Source organism: Doryrhamphus excisus, chromosome 17 (assembly GCF_030265055.1).
Source record: "Doryrhamphus excisus isolate RoL2022-K1 chromosome 17, RoL_Dexc_1.0, whole genome shotgun sequence".
Lineage (NCBI taxonomy): Eukaryota > Metazoa > Chordata > Actinopteri > Syngnathiformes > Syngnathidae > Doryrhamphus > Doryrhamphus excisus.
The window spans coordinates 4571052-4591880 of NC_080482.1; the positions used below are offsets into that span (position 1 = coordinate 4571052).

At 39.0% G+C, this 20829-nt stretch overlaps 1 long non-coding RNA gene across 1 annotated transcript in view; it reads right to left on the reverse strand.

Annotated features, from left to right (window-relative positions):
* Window positions 1-20829, reverse strand: part of LOC131105409 (uncharacterized) — a 104813-nt gene that overhangs the window by 19519 nt on the left and 64465 nt on the right. Inside the window, exon 2 of the long non-coding RNA XR_009119929.1 lies at window positions 8194-8274. This is a non-coding gene — a long non-coding RNA (uncharacterized LOC131105409). The remainder of the gene's footprint in view (window positions 1-8193; window positions 8275-20829) is intronic.

The window sequence follows — 20829 nt, forward strand, 5'->3', positions numbered from 1 at the left end:
ACGTTAGCTCGGTTAATTAGCTCCAACGATCCACAATCCCTCCCAGACTGAGTCCGGACTTGGCACACGTTCTCCCAGCGGAAGGGGAGTAATCTCGTTCACTGATTCAGCCTCCAAGAAAATTAGCACGGTTGCACGGTGGACGAGTGGTTAGCGCGCAGACCTCACAGCTGGGAGACCAGTGTTCAATTCCACCCTCGGCCATCTCTGTGTGAGTTTGCATGTTCTTGTGGGTTTTCTCCGAGTACTCTGGTTTTCTCCCACATTCCAAAAACATGCTAGGTTAATTAGCGACTCCAAATTGTCCATAGGTATAAATGTGAGTGTGAATGGTTGTTTGTCTATATGTGACCTGTGATTGGCTCGCGACCAGTCCGGGGTGTACCCCGCCTCTCGCTCGAAGACAGCTGGGATAGGCTCCAGCATCCCCGCGACCCTCGTGAGAATAAGCGGTAAAAAAATGAATGAATGAATAATTTAATTAAGCACTGTTACTTTTGTCCAATCAGATGTCAGCATCTACCCACATGGCTACAAATCATGAACTGAAATGCCCGTTTAGGTGACTTTCAGCTGACATTTCAGGGAGGAGCGGCTTTGGAAATGTAAGGAAATACCACCCTGGATGAGGAGTACTCTGGGGAAATATTTTCCCACACAGAAGTTCCTTCCCCTTGTAGAATTTTATTAGATTCCTACGCATAACAGGGTCCTGCCATCTTTCGCGTCTTCTGCCATTTCTGGTCACGCTTGCTTTATTTGTGGAGACAGTATCTTCACCTACATAAGTACATAACACTTAAGTACTTGTTTTCTCAGGTTTGCGTTTGAACATATAATCATAAAGAAATGAAAAAAAAAAGTGTGTGCAAATCAGGTGCAGTACTCACCATAGTCTGTAAAATAACTGTTATCAAGTCTGAATAATAAGAGTGAACAAGCTGTTGTGGAAGTCAATCTTGGATTGTTCTCAGCAATCCCCATGCAAAATATCAAAATTGTTATGTTATGTGCGGATGAATTATGCATAAAGGGGTGCAAGGGTCCCGCCAACCCTCTTGTGCCTCAACAGGGTGGAGTTTGGTAGTGGTGAGGGTGTGTCTCGGGGTTTAGAAGCATCCCCATGCAGGAAGCCCTCTGTTTGGTTGCTGCACCTCCCTGCTGGGAGACATGGCACCCCCTGCAGGAGGCGTAGCGCTCTACTGCCTCTGTCCCTTAGGCTGATGGTGGTGTGTGTACCGGTAGTCACCTTGGCTCATCCATCAAACACACACACTTACATTAGTTCTACTTTCACGGAAAACGCTATCATCAGACATCTACTACTCAAACGTTGAGAGGAAGTGGGATCTTTATTTGATGAATGACCTCAGCCTTTAACTGGCCTGCATACACACATCCACGCTCGCACTCACACACACATTCCCAAAGATAGCCTCTCTTTGGGAAACTCAGTCATGGAGTAACAAGCTACGCATTGAAGAAGAAGGTCTGTAAAATTAATTACTCTATCTGGCCGTGGCAGAAACCCAAGGCCAGTTATGCATCCCCAACAGGAAGACAAAAGCCTGGTACACACACACACATATACACACATCTTCTAGACCACTGATTCGCAGAGCTGGTTTCAGTGGGGCAAAAAAAACCAAAAAACTGTAATAAGTTCTAGATCAATCGGCCACTGATCATGATAGGCCGATATCAGTGAAAAAAAAGCACAGTATCAATATTAGTTGATACCCTCCACCATAGTGGAGCAGCAAACACGAAAAACGATATTTGGCGACGCCTCGCCAAAGCAAAAGAGTGGACACCTAGCTCTGAAATTTGCTGCTAAGAATCAACAAGATGCTTGTTTTTTGCTGTCAGTATTTTTTACCCGAGCACAAGTCTTGTGCTGGAAGATACAGCCATCCCAATGAGAATGGACAGTGTGTAATGATGTTGGTGGAAGTAACATATGCTCCTGGGCTAAAAAGTTTCGGTAATAAATAAGACACGATACTGTAAGCATACGTGTTATCATCAATGTACTTGCTAATGCATTATCATAGCGTGTAAACCATATAATAATGTTGTGTGGTACGGCATGGCTCATGTGGTAGAGTCGTCGTCTCCAAACCTGAAGGTTGCGGGTTTGATTCTCCATCTTCTCGTAGTCATGTCTTGTCACCAAAGACTATTTATATTGTATACTTTTTCTATCAGGAAGTGAACGACTCATTCAAAAAATGTTATTAGCATCTTACGCAGGGGCGTCACTCGGTTCTAAGTACAGGTGGGGGCTTAGCACTCTGGAGATGCACAGGATATGAATGAAGTAGACATAAAAAAATTCCAAAAATCCAAAAAACAAATAACGAACAAGAACCAGGATATAACTTTCCCACTTTTGGACAGATTTAGTAGAGATACTTAATTATTTTAGGCCACCATTAAATGTACACAAGTACACACAATCTATACTGCAAAACCATTCTGCCCAGTGGACAGTGATCAATTATATAATAATCATTATTATATTATTAATTAGCCTATTAATATTACTACTACTAGTAGTAGTAGTAGTAGGCTAGTATTAGCCTGCTTATTGGCTTGCTTATTAGCCTGCTTTTGCACTATTATATGACATTTGTCAGAGATTTTTTTTTGTAAAAAAAAAATCAAAAATCAACAAAAAATAAAATAAAGAACAAATAAAGAAGATTTTAGGGGGGGTTCACCCCCCCACTTTCTTCACAGTGCTCACAATGTTTCCGACATCAACGTCTGATGTTTCTTTCGGTCTACCTGACGTCTGTTACTTCGTACATCAGTGGTTTCTTTCTTCTTCAGGACATTCCAAATAATAGCCGCCATATGTCCACCCAAGTGGGGAGAACCACAGTGTAAAGCTGGAGGAGGACGTCACCCGTTGTAGGAGGAGCCGCTACAGTAGTTGGCCGATGTACACAATGTATATTTAAACTTGCAATGCATAACATTTTCAATGTTATGTCCTAAATTTTGGTTTATTACTTTATTATTATTACTTTATTGGCTTTGTTGGCATTTGTATTGGCAGTATTGATTTTCTGGCCTTCTTAAGCCTGTCTTTTGTTCATTCCGTTGTGGGTTTGTTTTGTTGTTTTTGGCTCCATGCCTTGCAATTTGGACGCTTTTTCATAGCCAAGTATTTTTTCCTTGTTCTTGTACTTTTTCGCATTGACTTTTACTTAGTTTCTATTGCTTGATACTTTTTTTTGTTTTTTGCTTAGCTGTTTAAGTGATACATTTTTTTTGCGTCACTTTTTGGGTTCCAACAACGCTGAACTTAAAGACGAGACTGCCTTTTGCCCCCCAGTAGCAGGTATCTGAAAATACATACATGAACTTAATATGTCAGTTTGAAAAGCTCCTGTTAAATGTGTTAAAAGCTGCAGGTCATCTATGATTGACAACTTTCACGCGGATGCAACCCACCTATGTGGATGTTTGAGGTGTTGCTTTTTAACCCGTTTCCTCACATCATTATATGAGCCACAGTTCAACTACCTGCACCGGCAATCGAAAAGATAAATCACCTGGAGTCACTTTGTGACAGCCTGACAGACAAGCCTAAGTACCCGGGTGGGTGGTAGAGGGAGCACTTTAAAATCTCCAGTGATGTGGAGTATTACTAGCAAGAACACAGTAGGAACCCACAAGCTCCCCCTTCATTCCCCCCCCGAGTTTATGGCTGCCATTTTGGCTGCATCTCAAGGCGATATGTTGCCTCTATCTCATGTCACCGCTCTGGCTGTCGTTCAATTTTAACCCTGGCTCCTGTTCAGCCTCCATTCTGGCTCGGGTTCAAGCACCACGGTTGATGTGTTTCAGGGGTTTCATTGTGGCTCCGTTTCAGCAAAGCCCCCACCCCACAGCACCCACCCCCCCTTCTCTCTTGCTCACAGTTTCAGCACCCCAGGTAGCTGGCCCTGTGCCCAGCCCACAGATCAGTAGGAGATCCGGGCCCGGGCCTTTTGTTTGGGGTGGCATTTTGCCTTTGTTTTCCCATCTCGCCTCTAATCTAAACACCCAAAACATCTCATGCTTGACAAATCGGCCCTGAGACGAGGGAGCAGCTGAAGACAAACGGCTGGAAGCGGTTCAACCCCAGGCAGGACTGATGGTGTCCGACTGGGCCTGACCTCCTAAAGGTTAAAGACACGTTCACTTACAAAGCAATCAATTACCCAGGCTGTGGGGGCGCTTTTAACCAACCCCCCCTTGCTGCCTTCCTCACAGTCGGCATTATTGATGAGGGTCGCTGTGTACAGCACACTCAACCAAGTGTGTGCGTTACATATTGCATTTGAAATAAATCCCAAATTCCTGTTGTTCCAGACATGTCTTGTATTTCAGATTGTCTTACCTCCCCCCTCCCATCTTCTCCGCCTCCCCCTAACTCCCACTTCTCCGCGGGATGTTGTAGCAGGTTTATTCTGGTAGTTTGGCTCTGTGGGCCCCAGCAGGCCCCTCAGCTGTTCCGCTGGGTTTGTAATTACCATTTCATTAAGAATGACACTTTTGGGGGTTGAAGCACCATTTCATCCGAGTCTCGTGGGGAAGATGCTTGCCAAATATCTAGTGTGACTGGCAATTATCTAACTTTATCTGTAATTCACTATTTTGGACTTAGCCACTTCACAATGGCTGACAACATTTCATTAGTAATACAAACTTAAGAGACACAATAGAGAAGTTTAAACTTCTTTAGATGTGCAATTGACCGATTATGTGAACACGGCGTCGTACCCCAAGCGCTGTAGCTTCCATGCAGACCTGTAGAGGATACACCAGGAAGGAATTTTAATTAAAGGTGCTCGATATTTGATTTGCTGATATTTTGCAGCACTTCACTTCCGATATTGATATCAACTGATACCGATATTGGTAGCAGCTCTTCATTTAGCAGCCATTTATGGTAATGGTAATGGTTTTATTTCATTTGAACATGTGAATGCATCACATAATCAGTTCACAGTTCCACAAGTCCAAAAGGAGTAGGAAGAAGCAAAGCTTATTAAATCCTACCCCTTCATTTGGTACTTTTACAATCAGTAACTGTTACATTTGTTCACTTCCTGCTTTCCTAATAGATTTTTATTTTGATTATTTTTATTTTTATTTTTATTTTTATTTTTATTTTTATTTTTATTTTTATTTTTATTTTTATTTTTATTTTTATTTTTATTTTTATTTTTATTTTTATTTTTATTTTTATTTTTATTTTTATTTTTATTTTTATTTTTAAATGACACATCAGTCACCAAATCTGAAAAGTTACAATACACAACAGTTCGATTGCTAGATGTTATTCCTACAATGCATACCATCTTATTATGTTATTTGTATACTTTTATATATATGAATATGTATTTTTTTACTTTTTTGTCATGTACTGAAGTACGAGGTGGTATGACCATACAATGACATAATGGGTACCATAGTAACTGTCAATATAGTGATATGTATAGCACATCATGACTGGTTCATGATGTGCTATACATATCAAACATATCACATTTAACATACACACAAGTTACCACAATAGCATTTAATATAATATTTAGTTTCATACTGTGCAATTTAGCTGAGGCTTTTCTCGAAAGCCATTTACAAAAGTGTGACATCAGCAAACATGAATCAAGTGTGCCTCGTAGTCGTCCCTATTGTCTCTGAGATGCAAACATGGGCAGCGTGGGGGCATTTTAAGTGTGTGCATGTGTACCCATTGATGTGTTTACTCCTCTCTCTTAGAACATTAAAATGGCAGGCATCAGTTTGCTAGAGAAATATAGTAGCATGACTCATGCCATGTCTACTGCAAGTGACGACTACGGCTCTAATTGCATGTCCGGACTGAATGATGGGATACTTAATTTGTCCATATTCCACACTAGTGGAGGCCTGGGGAAGCAGTAAAGACTGACTGTGGGCACATAAAAAAACACTGGTAGAATAACCATGAGCTTCCCGATGTGGGCCTGCAACTGCTTGATGGTGACACGCTACTGAAAGTGTACACTAGTACATGAAACGGCACGACTCACAAAAATCTTTCATTCACGATCAAGGGTGAAATAATCATAAACCAGCACATAGAAGTACAGTATGAACTGACTTCTTATGTGGAATGGCACATACACACATGCTCAGGCAGCAACACACACACACACACACACACACACTTGGCTGTATGAAGTGTGTTGACAGTCCTGTCAGCTCATGGCAGCCCCATCAGGTGCCCTGCTGTCCTGTGAATGGGTCACTTCTCCTTCTGCCTAATCCATCTTATCTCTCTGTCACATCTCATTTCTGCTGGTGGAAAATGTGCTCTTCTTGTGTGGTAGTGGGAAAGTCCACGGACACTTTACCCTGACTTGGAGGTCTTAGTTGTCACCGCTCATTGGTGATGTTGACTAAACACATATATTTGGTACACAATATGTCACTGGGGCTGCACGGTGGAAAAGTGGTTAGCGCACAGGCTTCACAGCTAGGAGACACAAGTTCAATTCCACCTTCGGCCATCTCTGTGTGGGACTCCGGTTTCCTCCCACATTCCAAAAACATGCTAGGTTAATTGGCGACTCCAAATTGTCCATAGGTATGAATGTGAGTGTGAATGGTTGTTTGTCTATATGTGCCCTGTGATTGGCTGGCAACCGGTCCAGGGTGTACCCCGCCTCTCACTTGAAGACAGCTGGGATAGGCTCCAGCAACCACCGTGACCCTCGTGAGGATAAGCGGTAGAAAATGAATGAATGAATATCTTGGTTGGCTGGGTTGTTGGCACAATTACGCAAAACAACACACTCAGTTTCCAAGATAAACAAACACAATCCATTATCATATTCTACCTTGTTATTTCCTAATGCGGAAATTATTGATCATTGCGTAACTTGTAGGAAATCATGTCAAATTAATACATTTGTGTATTTTACAGTGGAGATATATATGACTTGGCTGCATTTAATGTAACTGTAACAGTAAGCACATCAAGCTTAAACATGCTACATAGACATGCTACATAGACATGCTACATTCTTATATACTGAAGCATTTGTAAACACTTAATTACGGTGTAAATTGTATAAAACATGGAAACTCCCATTCTGCACCACTTAGAAACATGTTAGATGGAATTAAGACAAAAGTCACCTGACAATAGAGCCATGGCAGAACAGAAGGTAATGAAAGTAACTGTAGCGGTTTCAGTTCATGCCTCTCAATTTACTACAAAACATATTTCAAAGGTTGTAAACAATTTTTTAATGCTCTATAAGTATGAAAATATTTGATTTGTTTTTGTAAGGAATCCAACTTTTTAATGTATTTTCCGCAGTCAGGTCTGGAACCAATGACCTGCGATAAACCAGGGATTACTGTATAGTATTATGAGTAGGTTATCATTGTCAATATCAATTATTATCAATTTTCCGAGCCAATTCCAGATGAATGGTGAAGAAGTGGGCCAAATACTAGACTGGTCGCCAGCCAAGTATGACACATATGGACAATTTAGAGTCTCTGATTAACCGAACATGCGTGTTTTTGGATGGGTAAAATATGTAAGCTCCACACAGAGATTCTGAAATGGAGTTTCGAACCCTTGACGTCCTCGCTGTTAGCCAAGGCCAACATGCTAACTACCAATCAATACCATTCATTCATCATAAATTCACTATAAATTCAAAGACCATGCACTTGACTCATTATGCAAAAGCTGCACCAAAAAAAGTACATTTATTTCACTAAAAATGGCCGCCTCTATCACAGTCCCCTCATCTAGCGCACCGTCAGTTCTTTCCCGACACCAGTGCTACATTTGGGTTTCTGGGGGAGATCCGGCCCACCTTTGACCCAGAGCTAATGAGAGCGATAACGAGAATTAAAAGGGGGTTACTGGAAGGTGTCTGAGTATGGGGTTTAAACAATTACACAGGTCTGCTTGCATGCCTCTCCCAATGACTCAGGAAATTAGCGTCTCCCTCGGTCTCCCGCACACACTTGGAGTCTCCACACAAAAGAAAGGACTTATGGAAAAAATAAAATGAATTATCTCGAGCCAGTGTTAACTTTAATGTAAATTGCTGGGCAATCATGCTTTAATAGCCCTCTAATACAATGAATAATTGGCATGACACGACTGGGGCTGATCAGACTCACCCATCTTTTTCCTTGTGTGCGCTGAAAATGAGCCCGAGTCCATGTCAGTCAACACACAGATGAGGGACAGTATGAGTGACCCTAAAAAGAACAACAGTTATTTCAGAGGATGCCATTATTATTCACATTTGCATGCTGTAAGTTGCAAACTATATTACATATTTTATATGATGCTCCTTTTTTATTCATTCATTCATTTTCTACCGCTTATCCTCAATAGGGCGTGCTGGAGCCTATTCTGGTTGTCTTCGGGCGAGAGGCGGGGTACACCCTGGTCACCAGCCAATCACAGAACACCCCCTGCACCATGTTTGCGTCAGTGTGAGAGGTCTCGCTCACTCATTTTGTATTTGCTGAACGTTTGAGTTTAAGAGCTAATATGCTTATAATAAAGAAAAATAATACAAAAATATACTTGCTGAGTGTATTGTTTTAAATTAAGGTCTGTAGTTCCGAAATTATCTATTTACAATTAAGATTATTATTATTATATATATATCATTATTATATAGATTCATTCATTCATTCATTTTCTACCGCTTTTTCCTCACGAGGGTCGCGGGGGTGCTGGAGCCTATCCCAGCTGTCTTCAGGCAAGAGGCGGGGTACACCCTGGACTGGTCGCCAGCCAATCACAGGGCATATATTATATATTAATTCATTCATTTTCTACCGCGTTTTCCTCAGGAGGGTCGTGGGGGTGCTGGAGCCTATCCCAGCTGTCTTCGGGCGAGAGGCGGGGTACACCCTGGACTGGTCGCCAGCCAATCACAGGGCATATATTATATATTATTATATTATATTATTATATATATTATTATTAAAATTTGATGTAAAAATCGTTGTAGTTCACCACAAAGAGATTTCCCCTACTTATTATAGATAAAAACGTATTTCTATTGATGATTAATTCTGAGTTAACTACAGAAGAAATTAATCTCGATCGCGATTAATCCAATATTTTAATCGATTGACAGCCCTACTATACATATTACATGTAAAGCAATACAAATGGGTAGGACATTGATCACATGAGCATCTGTTAGGCTTGGCAAAGCTGACAAGTCTACAGAGACGTTTTTAAACCCCATTTCTCAATCTTATCTCCATTACTGTCAATGGCGCTCAGGCACTTAAAGAGCTGTTCCACTGTGAGGGAGGGGAAAATGACAGGATATGCAAATGAAGGCACCTTGTCACATCAGGGTTTACTTCACTTTTGCCGTTCCTTAGTAAATACTCAGAAGTATATTTCTACTCATACACACAAACCCTCAATGTATTTGGTCAATATAAACGTGAATGAGGTCAGCATATGTAAAAAAAACAAGCATACGCCATTGAACTGAAACTAGCATAGATTTTAAAGACTGTGCATAGACAATTAAGTAGGGAAACAATGGCTGACAGCCAGCGGTGTAATGCTGAGATTACCAGGTCCCAGCGGGGGCTGGGGTGGGGGTGGTGGGGGGGTTTTACGGAGACAGCATGGCACAGAGAGAGAGAGAGAGAGTTAAAAGTGACAACATTGGAAAAGTGAGGAAAGTATGAACACATTTAAATAGTACAGTCGTTTGAAGCTACGACCATACAAATACATTATACTCGTTAGGATCGGGGGGGGGGCAAAAAATGGGGTCCACCCTGGACTGGACTAGATTTTATAATCACCTACGGCTTTGTTGTGTTCTCTTGTGAATTTAATGTTGTGCCGCCATTTTTTCCTCCGCTTTCATAGGAAACCCATTCCAATGATTGACCGACGGAGATGATATACGGTAGCTTTTATAATAATATATATAATAAATAATACTATTGTTTTGAAGTATTTATGTACGGATCAACATGTGATGTGCACAATAGAAATAAGCTTTTGTATACTGGCAAAAGGAAGGAAAATAATTATAATTGTTTATAATTTATATAATTATTATATTATTTTTTATTTATGTTTATGTATTTATTTTTTTTATTTTTTTATTTATTATAAAATTATTACAATTATTTTATTATATTATTATATTATTATTTTATATATTATTTTATAATCAGCTACAGCTTTGTTGTCTTTTCTTGTGAATTTAATGTTGGCATCGGTGCCGCCATTTTTTCCTCCGCTTTCGCAGGAAACCCATTCCAATGATTGACCGATGGAGATCATATACGGTAGCTTTTCTGAAAATAATACTATTGTTTTGAAGTATTTATGTACAGATCAACATGTGATGTGCATAATGGAAAAAAAGCTCTTGTATAGTGACAAAAGGAAGGAAGATAATTATAGATAAACATTTATGGTATTATCAAAACATGAAAAGCTTTCATTAATTTGCCTTTCATGTCGTGGAACAAAAATGATAGATCACCTGACAGCGTGAACGTATATTTGATCGTGACTGTCCTTCAAATATGTGATTGTATTTAATTCCCTTCTGAAGTATACTTGTATTTCTGTTAGCATGTTACTATCTCTGAGTGTAACCCACTTTCCCTGCCTCCAATTCCGTCTGTGTCTCTCACTGAGACCCTGTTATTCACCCCAAAGAGGCTTCGTCACTCATGTCGACGGGGGACAAGGAGAATGTGGCGTTTTCCCCGGATCAAAGAATTTACGAGCAATTAAAAGTTGGCTGACGCCCGGCATCCATCAGCCCTGCGTGCTGCTGCCATGCTGGGTGAGGGGGACTTGCAGTAAACCACAGGCTATATACTTTTATATCTGTTTTCCCTGCAAAGAGAGGAGGTTATGACAAAATTATGTTTTACTGTCCCTAGTTTCCACCACCATGTAGACATCTTTCATGGAACACGGTCACTGGAAGTCAGAGCCCTTGTGAGGGAGACGGAGAAAAATGAAAGCGTGCTTCTTCATGTTCTCATTACACAAATAACAAACTACTGTATCTACGCGTCTGACCAATCAGAGCTCTGATTTATCTATATATGCTGATGTAATTTGAACTGAGTTTTCCTCCACGTTTCCCTCAACGTGCCGCGAATGAAAGCGTTTTTAGTCCTATACACACAAGCGCTGATGCACAATGATGCATGGCAACACAACAAACGCGCACAAAAACGCACACCCTCCTCGCAAACTATCATACATCAACACACAGTCACTCCTTTCACTTGCTCGCTCTCCTCTTGACAGGCCCAGACTCATTTGCATCTTTAATTGTCTTGTAATGTACTTTTAATTTGAAAACGGAGGTGATTAATTATTTTAATATGGAGCAAAATGCCACAAATGTAAACATTCTAATAGTTTTCTGGGAACACAAGATCATTTTTCATTGGAGGGATTCAATCTTAAGTCATTTTTTAATGCCACAACACGGCTGTTTCACTACTCATGCAGTCTCCTTCATATTCCCTTTGTCTTTGCAGAGGGCAGAGTTTCCTTCATCGTTTCCTTGGCTCTTACTTTCTTTTTTGAGCCCAGGATGCCTGCTTCCAGGTTGTCTAGTATTGTTTATCACCAGTTTTCTCCGGGTAAACCGGTTTCCTTCCCCATTCCTAAAAAAAAAAAAAAGTTAATTGGCGAGTCCAAATTTTCCATAGGTATGAATGTGAGTGGTTGTTTGTTTATATATGACCAAAGACAGCTGGGATAGGCTCCAGCATATGACCCGCCAAGTCCCAAAGATTGTCCCCTGACTTAGGGTAGTGATTATTTGTGCACCATTTAAGATAAAATATACTTAAGTGCTAGGACGACATTGAAAATATAAAAAAAGTACTACCTAATGTCTAGGCCTGTCACGATAATCAATATATCAAACACCGTAATTCTCCCGGCTTCGATATATTGACATGTGCATTCCCTCTCTCGCTACAAAGCAGGCTGGATGACCGAGGCTTCATTGAGTGCATCTGACTCACTACCGAGGTGTGTTTGATAGCGGAATAAACATAGTGAGTGAACCCTCTTGTCATTCAGTGTCTTTAGTGTCTGTGGTTTGCAAGTAAGCAAAAATGTGAAAATTGCATATTTTTTAAATGTTTTTCATTCATTGTTATTGACATGCATTGCAGCCCTAAAAGTAGAACTGCATCAGTTGCTATTTCTGGATCAGGGAGGATTTAAGTGATGATGTGAATTACTAACTAATTGCTATTTTCCTCTGCCAACCATGTGATCAATAGGTGTGATAAAAGGATACAGATTGCCTCTCAGCAGACTTCATCAGTGAAGGCTCAAAGACTACATAGCACGGCTCTAACCTGAAGAGATAGTGCGGGATTCAACCTCCCAACCAATTTTGGGTTGGGATGTTGCCTCTACCGCCATAAGTTTGTCCACTTTGAGTGGCTTTACACGTTTCAACTAAATATTAATAAGCTTAAAAGGGAGCAGGTGCAGGAAGAAGAACTTTTTTACTCCCACCCAAATTCATACATAATTCATATGGTTGCTGTTATAACTTCATTTGAATATTTTGTTTGTATTTATAAATATGTAGCACTAAAGCTAGTTACATTAATACAATATGCAATGTGTTATACAAATAATACATATGTAATATACATACAGCACACACACACATATATATATATATATATATATATATATATATATATATATATATATATATATATATATATATATATACATATATATACATACATAAATTGATATCCCTTGACATAATATTTGATGTAATTATCGTTGTAGTTGCACATCAAATCGTTTACCACAAAGAGATTTCCCCTACTTATTATAGATAAAAACTTATTTCCATCCATGATTAAATGTGATTAATTGTGAGTTAACTTTGGACAAAATGCGATTAATCATGATCAAATATTTTAATCGACTGACGGCCCTAGTATATATTCTTTTTTATATCCAGTATTTGAATTTCCTGTTATCCATAAATATCTTATTATCAATACTAACATGCCATTACTCATTATAATATCATTACATATATAATGTCATATATCAACATATATGACTATTTATGTGTATACATATCACTAAATTGACAGTTACTATGGTACCCATTATGTCATTGTATGGTCATACTATGGTCGTACTTTGGTACGGGACAAAAAATAATAAAAACAAAACAAAACAACAACATTAAACTATATTAGGAAAGCAGGAAGTGAACAAATGTAACAGTTACTGATTGTAAAAGTACCAGATGGACGGGTAGGATTTAATAAGCTTTGCTTCTTCCTACTCCTTTTGGACATGTGGAACTGTGAACTGATTATGTGATGCATTCAATTGTAATCTGATGCATGTTTAAATGAAATAAAACCATTACTATTACCATTTTTTTGCTATAAATAATATTTACAAGATTTTAAAAGACAATGACCCTGATGAATGAGAATATCCACATGATCCAGAGGAAAGAGGGTAAAGTGAAAAGTAAAGTGATTCAAAAGTGAAAAGTAAATGAAAGGTCAGCAAAGGAAAGGATGCTAAAATAAAGCGAAATAAAGAAAAGAGACATTCTTCCAGAGCCATGATACTTTCACTCCCTCCACCTGATAAACCTCCAAAGAGAGAAACAGGATGGATGCACGTTATTTCCCCCACTCCTTCCAGTCATCTCTGTCACCTTTTCACCCCATTCCCTTTCTCCTGCTTCCCTCTCTCTCTCTCTCTCACACGCATAAAGTCACACAATTTAGTTCTCCTTGCATCTCCTTCCCCCAACCGAGCACCACGCCTCACAGCCCTATCTCTTTCATCTGCTCTCTTCTGACTCTCCTGAGGGTACTAGGAGCTTGCTGACATCACAACCCTGCTGGCGATAGCCAATAAATTATGAGTGACAAGCCTTTGGACCAATAAAAGCGCTACCATATTTCATGCACAGTAAATCTGATTGCAGATTGTTCTTGTGTGTGACGGCTGACATGTTTATTGTTGCAATGGCGGCGGGAGCAGCAGCGGCGGCGGTGGGGTGCTGGGTACTGACATCATACTTTCTAAGGCTTTCACCCTACATGATGGGCCAACAGATGGAAACTCTGGGATGTTGACAATCCATGGCACACACATAAAAATCAGTAAAAAAAAAAAAATCCTTGTTATCGCAATTGGTTTGGCCATTCTTGACGCCAATGTTTCCAAAAGGCTTGTGGGAATGTGGCATCCACCCTCTGGAAATCTGGAACTGCCCTCCATTTTCATAAATGTCCCTTGCCATCCATTCCCAGATATTCTCAGTTGGACTTAGATCAGCGGAACATGCGGGAAGATCCAAAAGAGTCAAGTTATTCCTCTGGAAGAAGTCCTTTGTCAGGCCAACATTGTGTCCTGTTCAAAAGCCAGAACGGGGGACCTCAGCCATGAGGGATGCCCCCTCCAACATCTCCTGCTGTCCCTTGATGCCCCTGCACAAAGTGAAGCTCCATTGTTCTATAGAACAACAAAAAAAAAGCACCCCAGATCATGATAGCTCCCCCCTCCACTGTGCCGTGTGGACAACATCTCAGGTGGATGCTCCTCTCGTCATGCCAGTCATGTTGGAAGCCATCAGTACTGTCAAGGTTACACTTTTCTCATTAGAGAATACATCTTTATTCCACATTTCAATGGCACATTTTTGGTGCTCTTGTCCAAGTTCCAATCCACTGCTGCTCAGTGACATTACAAAACTGTAGAATACTACGTGCAAATAACAGAAAACTATAATTATAATCATACTTACATAACAGCTCTATGTAGCAGTGTCATGATTGATTGTCTATGTTGTTGAATTTATTGAGGTCGTCAGTCAAAGGTGTTAGTAGCCAATGTTGCATATGCAATATATACTGTAGCAAAAAACACCCGCTTCAAGCCCCTTTTGCTTTTACTATTAAAATGTTATTCGAATAACATAACTTTTTTCTCTGACGTTTTGTCAGTACAGTCAGAATAAATATAAATAAATATCTTCAAAAACAGAGAAAAGCTTTCCTCCATAGTCTTGAGACAAAAAAAAAATATTTTGTTGTTTTTGTGAACTGCAGTGAACGCTGGTGATCTCGAGCAACATTTTTTTTTGCAAACAGATTAATGTATGTGTTAAAGATAACAATATTGCTATCTATGCATTGAGTATTTTATAGTTTTTAAGATATTCTTGGGTCATTAGACTGCTCTGAGCTGATATGTGAAATACTTTTACTGTGTCAAAGTTGGTATTTTGTGCTTCTGTGTGATGTATGATAGCTAAAAATATTTCATTATAAAAATAAAATAAATATAAAATATATTTTATAAAAATAAAAATTGATAGTATTTAGAAAATTTCACAGATTTTAAAGTGTAAAAAAATATTCTAAAAAGCATACTTAATTTATTTAAATATATTCAACATGGTTTCATTTGATTTTATTTTTTTAAAATTTTAAACCTACTTAAAATAGTCCAGCATTTTCATAATATAATTAATTTAAGTATACAACATTTTTTTTAGTTTTAGTCAACATAACTTAAATATCTAGTTTCAGATAAAATTATTCCGTGCAAAGTACTTACATTGAACGTAATCATGAACATGAATACCCCCCCCCCCCAACCCCCATGGCAATTCTAGTCTTAAATGTACTCCAACCAGCTAAATGATGGTAAGTAAATCCCGTGTTCACTGTATTGTATCGTCCATCTCTCCATCCACATCCATGTAATAAACCATTCTTCATAATTAGCGTGGTCGCTGCAGTATGATCAGGGCATTACAAGTCATCTGCCAGACCCCTAAATGGACAGATTTCACCAGATGCCCGCTGGTGTGATTGGCATCATTATACTTTAATTAATCCATTCTTCTCACAGCAACACAGTCATGAAATTCTATTTTATAACATGACATACAGTGAAAGAGGGGGGGAAACAGAGAAAAATCCTGAACAGACAGAAGGAGGAGGACGAGAAAATGGTAAATGTTAAGGTGAGTGAGATGACGGGCAGAAGTACCCTGACTGATTCCCAATAAGTCATCACATGTATTACATTACAAAAGCGTTGTAAAGCATTATACTACTACGCACGAAGAACCCTTTCTTGCAGCCTGTCTCTGTAAATCAGAGCTGGTACAGACACTCAGACACCCAGTGGGTGTGATAATAACATTAGAGAATTACAATGTCACTCCTCCCTGGACAAGATCACCTGTCTGGACCGTCATAAAGTAGATGTCTGTTTTCTTTCTTTTTATGGAAGGACACTGCGTTGATGGTACAATTTTTAATTTGGATTTTTTTTTTTCTAGACACATTTCCTTTGTAAGACCTTCAGGTGACGTTAAGAAGTATTAATTGGATAATATATTTATAATTCTTTATTGTACCTACAAATAATTATTCCTGCCAGGTTTCATATAGGGATAATTGCTGTAATCTTCCATTGTATAAACACAGCAATTATCTCCCTGTGGTCACTGTAGGTTTTTATATTGCGCTACAAATACTGTGTTCCTATAGGGCGTCTGTGACATGTTAACAGTGAAGTATTTATAGTCGTTGCGTATGTAATGCGCCAAAGACACACATTCACAGCGGTGCTGTGAGATAAGTGGTAATGTCGGCGCTGTTGTCATGCTATCAATGACAGGTGTTTGCTTCTAGACTATAAATAATGGACGAATTCAAATCAGCTCTTGACTGCGACTCTGTAACGTTCTTATGGGGGGTGTAAAACTCGGGAGCAAATTACATGGCAACACTATGTAAAGGTGTTGCCATTTTTTTTGACACAACACAGATTCCTTTGCCAGTTTCACCAAGGTCACCTTGTATCGATGTGATGTGACATTGTGTAAAATATTGTGGTGGTAGTGTACATGTACAAATCACTGGTGTTTATTGATGATTTGACCACAGGCAGAAGTAAACGATGACTCGATTTTTACAAAAAGTAACAATATTACACATTACGCCTATTGCAATTGTAGATAGATTTTTTTTGCTGTGCGTTTTTTGGCGTTCCACAAATCACTGCATTTGTTTTTCATTCATAGAGAACGTATGTTGCGACCTTGATCTCGACACACAGAATATCTGAACCTGTGTTGGCCGTACTGCGTCTTCTTCTTCTTCTTTCTCTTTGGGCTTTTCCCTTCAGGGGTCGCCACAGCAAATCAATCTCCTCCATCCAACCCTGTCTTCTGCATCTATTTCTCCCACACCAACTACCCTCATGTCCTCTTTCACTACATCCATAAACCTCCTCTTTGGTCTTCTCTAGACATGTCCCAACCATCTCAGTCTGGCCTCTTTAGCTTTATCTACAAGGTCTCAAACGTGTAATGTCCCTTTGATGTACTCGTTCCTGATCCTATCTATCCTGGTCACTCCCAATGAGAACCTCAGCATCCTCATCTCTGCTACCTCCAGTTCTAGTGCAACCTCAGTTCTTCTGCAGTCAGTCTACGGCTCAAAAACCATCATGTCACACACACGCCTTGTTAGAATTTGCATGCTTATCGACTGTGCATCTTTGAAAATGTTTTTTACTTTATTTTTAACAATATGCAGATAAATAATAAATAATAAGGCTGTGGCGTTGTTGTCATATTTTCTAGTTACAAAAAATGAAATGTAATCTGGAGCAAGTTACAAACAGTCCCTCGAACAAATGGAATTATGAAACTGTGCCATTTGTCTGTATTTACTTAAAGACAAAAATTGATAACAGTAACTAATTAGGTGGCAATACCGCCAGCGTCTTAACTCACACTAATGTCATGTAAAACGGATCACTGAGAGACGCTCTTGGCTGTCTCGGTAATCAGATCCTGAACATTCTCAATGTCACTTCAAGACTGGGGCAAAATACATAAAACAGAAAATATCAAACACGGCGTTCCTTCAGCTTTTGTTCTCATACTGCAAAAACTAAAGAGGAAATATTACAAGGCTGTGTGATAATCTGAGACCAAACCTGCAGGGAGCTCCCCAAATACGCCGTGGTATTCTCTACAAGGAACTCGAGGACCACTTTATGAGGCTTGCTGCACGTTCTATTAGGTGACGCATGTACTGCATTAATGCAGAGGTTTATTGATACATAAAATAGCGCAATGAGATACTGTCATAGTTTTTACGGTAGGTCCTGTGGATATTAAAAAAAAATGGTTTAAGTCACGCTTACTGTTTTAATAATGTTGTCACTAAAACTGTGAATCCAACAAAGAATACCGGAGACTTTATCGAAAGAGTCCAGGGAGAGTCCTCTAATTCCAGACAGGGGGATTCTAATAGAGCGGACCCAAGTGTCATGTCAAGCAATATACTAATGGAATCCAATTAAGACCTTTAAACTGCCGCAAGAGCTGGAGGATATTAGCTCAGTTTTCTATAACAAAAGACCAAAGGGCCGTCATTGTGGGCTTTTTCTGAATATAAAAAGCATGAAGGAAATTGGGTTTTTCAGCTTTACTCACTCATTATTGTTCCCTAAAAATTACATGAATTGAGGATGTGAAAATCACTTGGCCACCCATGTTGAAAAGATTTTTTTATATATTTGAGAAGAAATGCAGCTTCCATCAGGCTCAACATCTGCGCAAGGAGAAAAGTTTTTTCTGTACTACAAAAAACAAGTACCAAGTATTTATTCCCAATCATTAACGGTACAGGAAGAAAAGTCCTTTAAAAATCCTGAACATCTCAGGAAATATTAAGATTTTTTTTTTTATATTTGAGACAAAATGCAGCTTCCATCAGGCTCAACATCTGCACAAGGAGAAAAGTTTCTTCTGTACTACAAAAACAAGTACCAAGTATTTATTCCTGATCATTAACAATACAGGAAGAAAAGTCCTTTAAAAATCCTGAACATCTCAGGAAATATTAAGATTTTTTTTTAATATTTGAGAAGAAATGCAGCTTCCATCAGGCTCAACATCTGCACGAAGAGAAAATTTTCTTCTGTACTCCAAAAACCAAGCACCAAGTATTTATTCCCAATCATTAATGATACAGGAAGAAAATTCCTTTAAAAATCCTGAATGTTTCAGGAATTTTTTTTTTTTCCGGAAATATTAAGATTTTTTTTATATATATTTGAGAAGAAATGCAGCGTCCATCAGGCTCAACATCTGCGCAAGGAGAATTTTTTTTTCTGTACTACAAAAACCAAGCACCAAGTATTTATTCCCAATCATTAACGATACAGGAAGAAAAGTCCTTTAAAAATCCTGAACATCTCAGGAAATATTACCTTTTTTTTCTTTTTTAAAGACGGGGAAAAAATGTAGCTGGCACAAACGTTTTAATTAATGGAATAAAACCACACCCGGGCAGCAGGAATAAGCACATTTAGCAACTTAAAAGAGACAATACCATTACATATAATACAATTACGGGTGGCAGTGGGGGGTTGAAACAAAACACAATGCCCAAACAATTATTTTAAGATGTGATTCCAAAGGGATTAGTGTGCATACGCATCGGTAAAAGGGGAATAAGCTTTATACTACTGAGCTGTTGCTACTTCCTGCCTGTGCATATGTATATGTATATGTGTGTGTGTGTGTGTGTGTGTGAAGAGCATCACATATTAGTATCAGCAGTGTGATTCTAATATGTGCACTCCCCCACCTCCATCATCATCAGGACCATCACCACCATCACCCCTCTGGTGGAATTACAGAAAACCCTGTGGCCTCGTCTGGTTTGCATAAAGCAAACAAAATTAAATTTGCTTTGCTAAATCAAAGCATGTACGTTATTCCAAGCCGCTCTCTCTGGGACAAATTACTTCAAACGAACTCCTTTGTATCTTAACAGAATAAAAGAAGAAATATATATATCAATCCACTCAGTGGCTCTCCAAAACTCGACTTGGGAATTAATTATTGAACCCAAGGCTTTTCTCTCTCCAAGCAGTCTCTGACATAGATCTATTTATTTTAGAAAAGTCGTTTTCCTCTTAAAAACACACCATTGGCTGCAAATCCAGTTTTTTGTTATCTATATTTCACTCATCTTTGCAGCACACCCCCTGAAGGGACATGTGAATGGTTAAGGTCGTAGAATTCAGCTGAAGATCCTGATATTATATAACATAGTCATGGGTAAGAAGAAGTAATGGTCCTTAGATGAATTTGTGTGGTAAAGTATGATATTTACTGTACATAGATGAAGTTATTTTATTTCTATTTGGTTGTAGTACGTAGTATATATGCATGTGTTCTCTCCAGGTCATTTTGCTTCAGCATAAAAAGAATGTAATAATAATCACAGTGGGCTACTGCAACATACAAATATCATCTTAAAGCTGAGTATTTGTATAATATGGGAATCCTTTACTACATTTTGGATCTACAATACAATAGAAGTACATTTGTAAGCCCTTCAATAAGAACTCTTGATGTACTACACTAGTCCCTCTATTCTATCACGGTTTGGCAAAAAATATTAATAATCATATTTTTTGTGATTGAATACATCCTTAGGTTGCATATTTAAGCAAATTGGGCATCTTTTTTTGCCTAAATTAAACATTTTCAAGCATAAAAATGTCTAAATGAACTCAAATAGGCAATAAAAAGATGTGCTCCACGACGGCAGGGCGTGGGGGGGGGGGTGCCCAGTCCCCAGTCCGGGCCTGATTGGAGGTAGGACTTTACAGAGCCCGACCTCCTTTTTGTTATTCTCAGTGTCTTATACTTCATGTCCGTT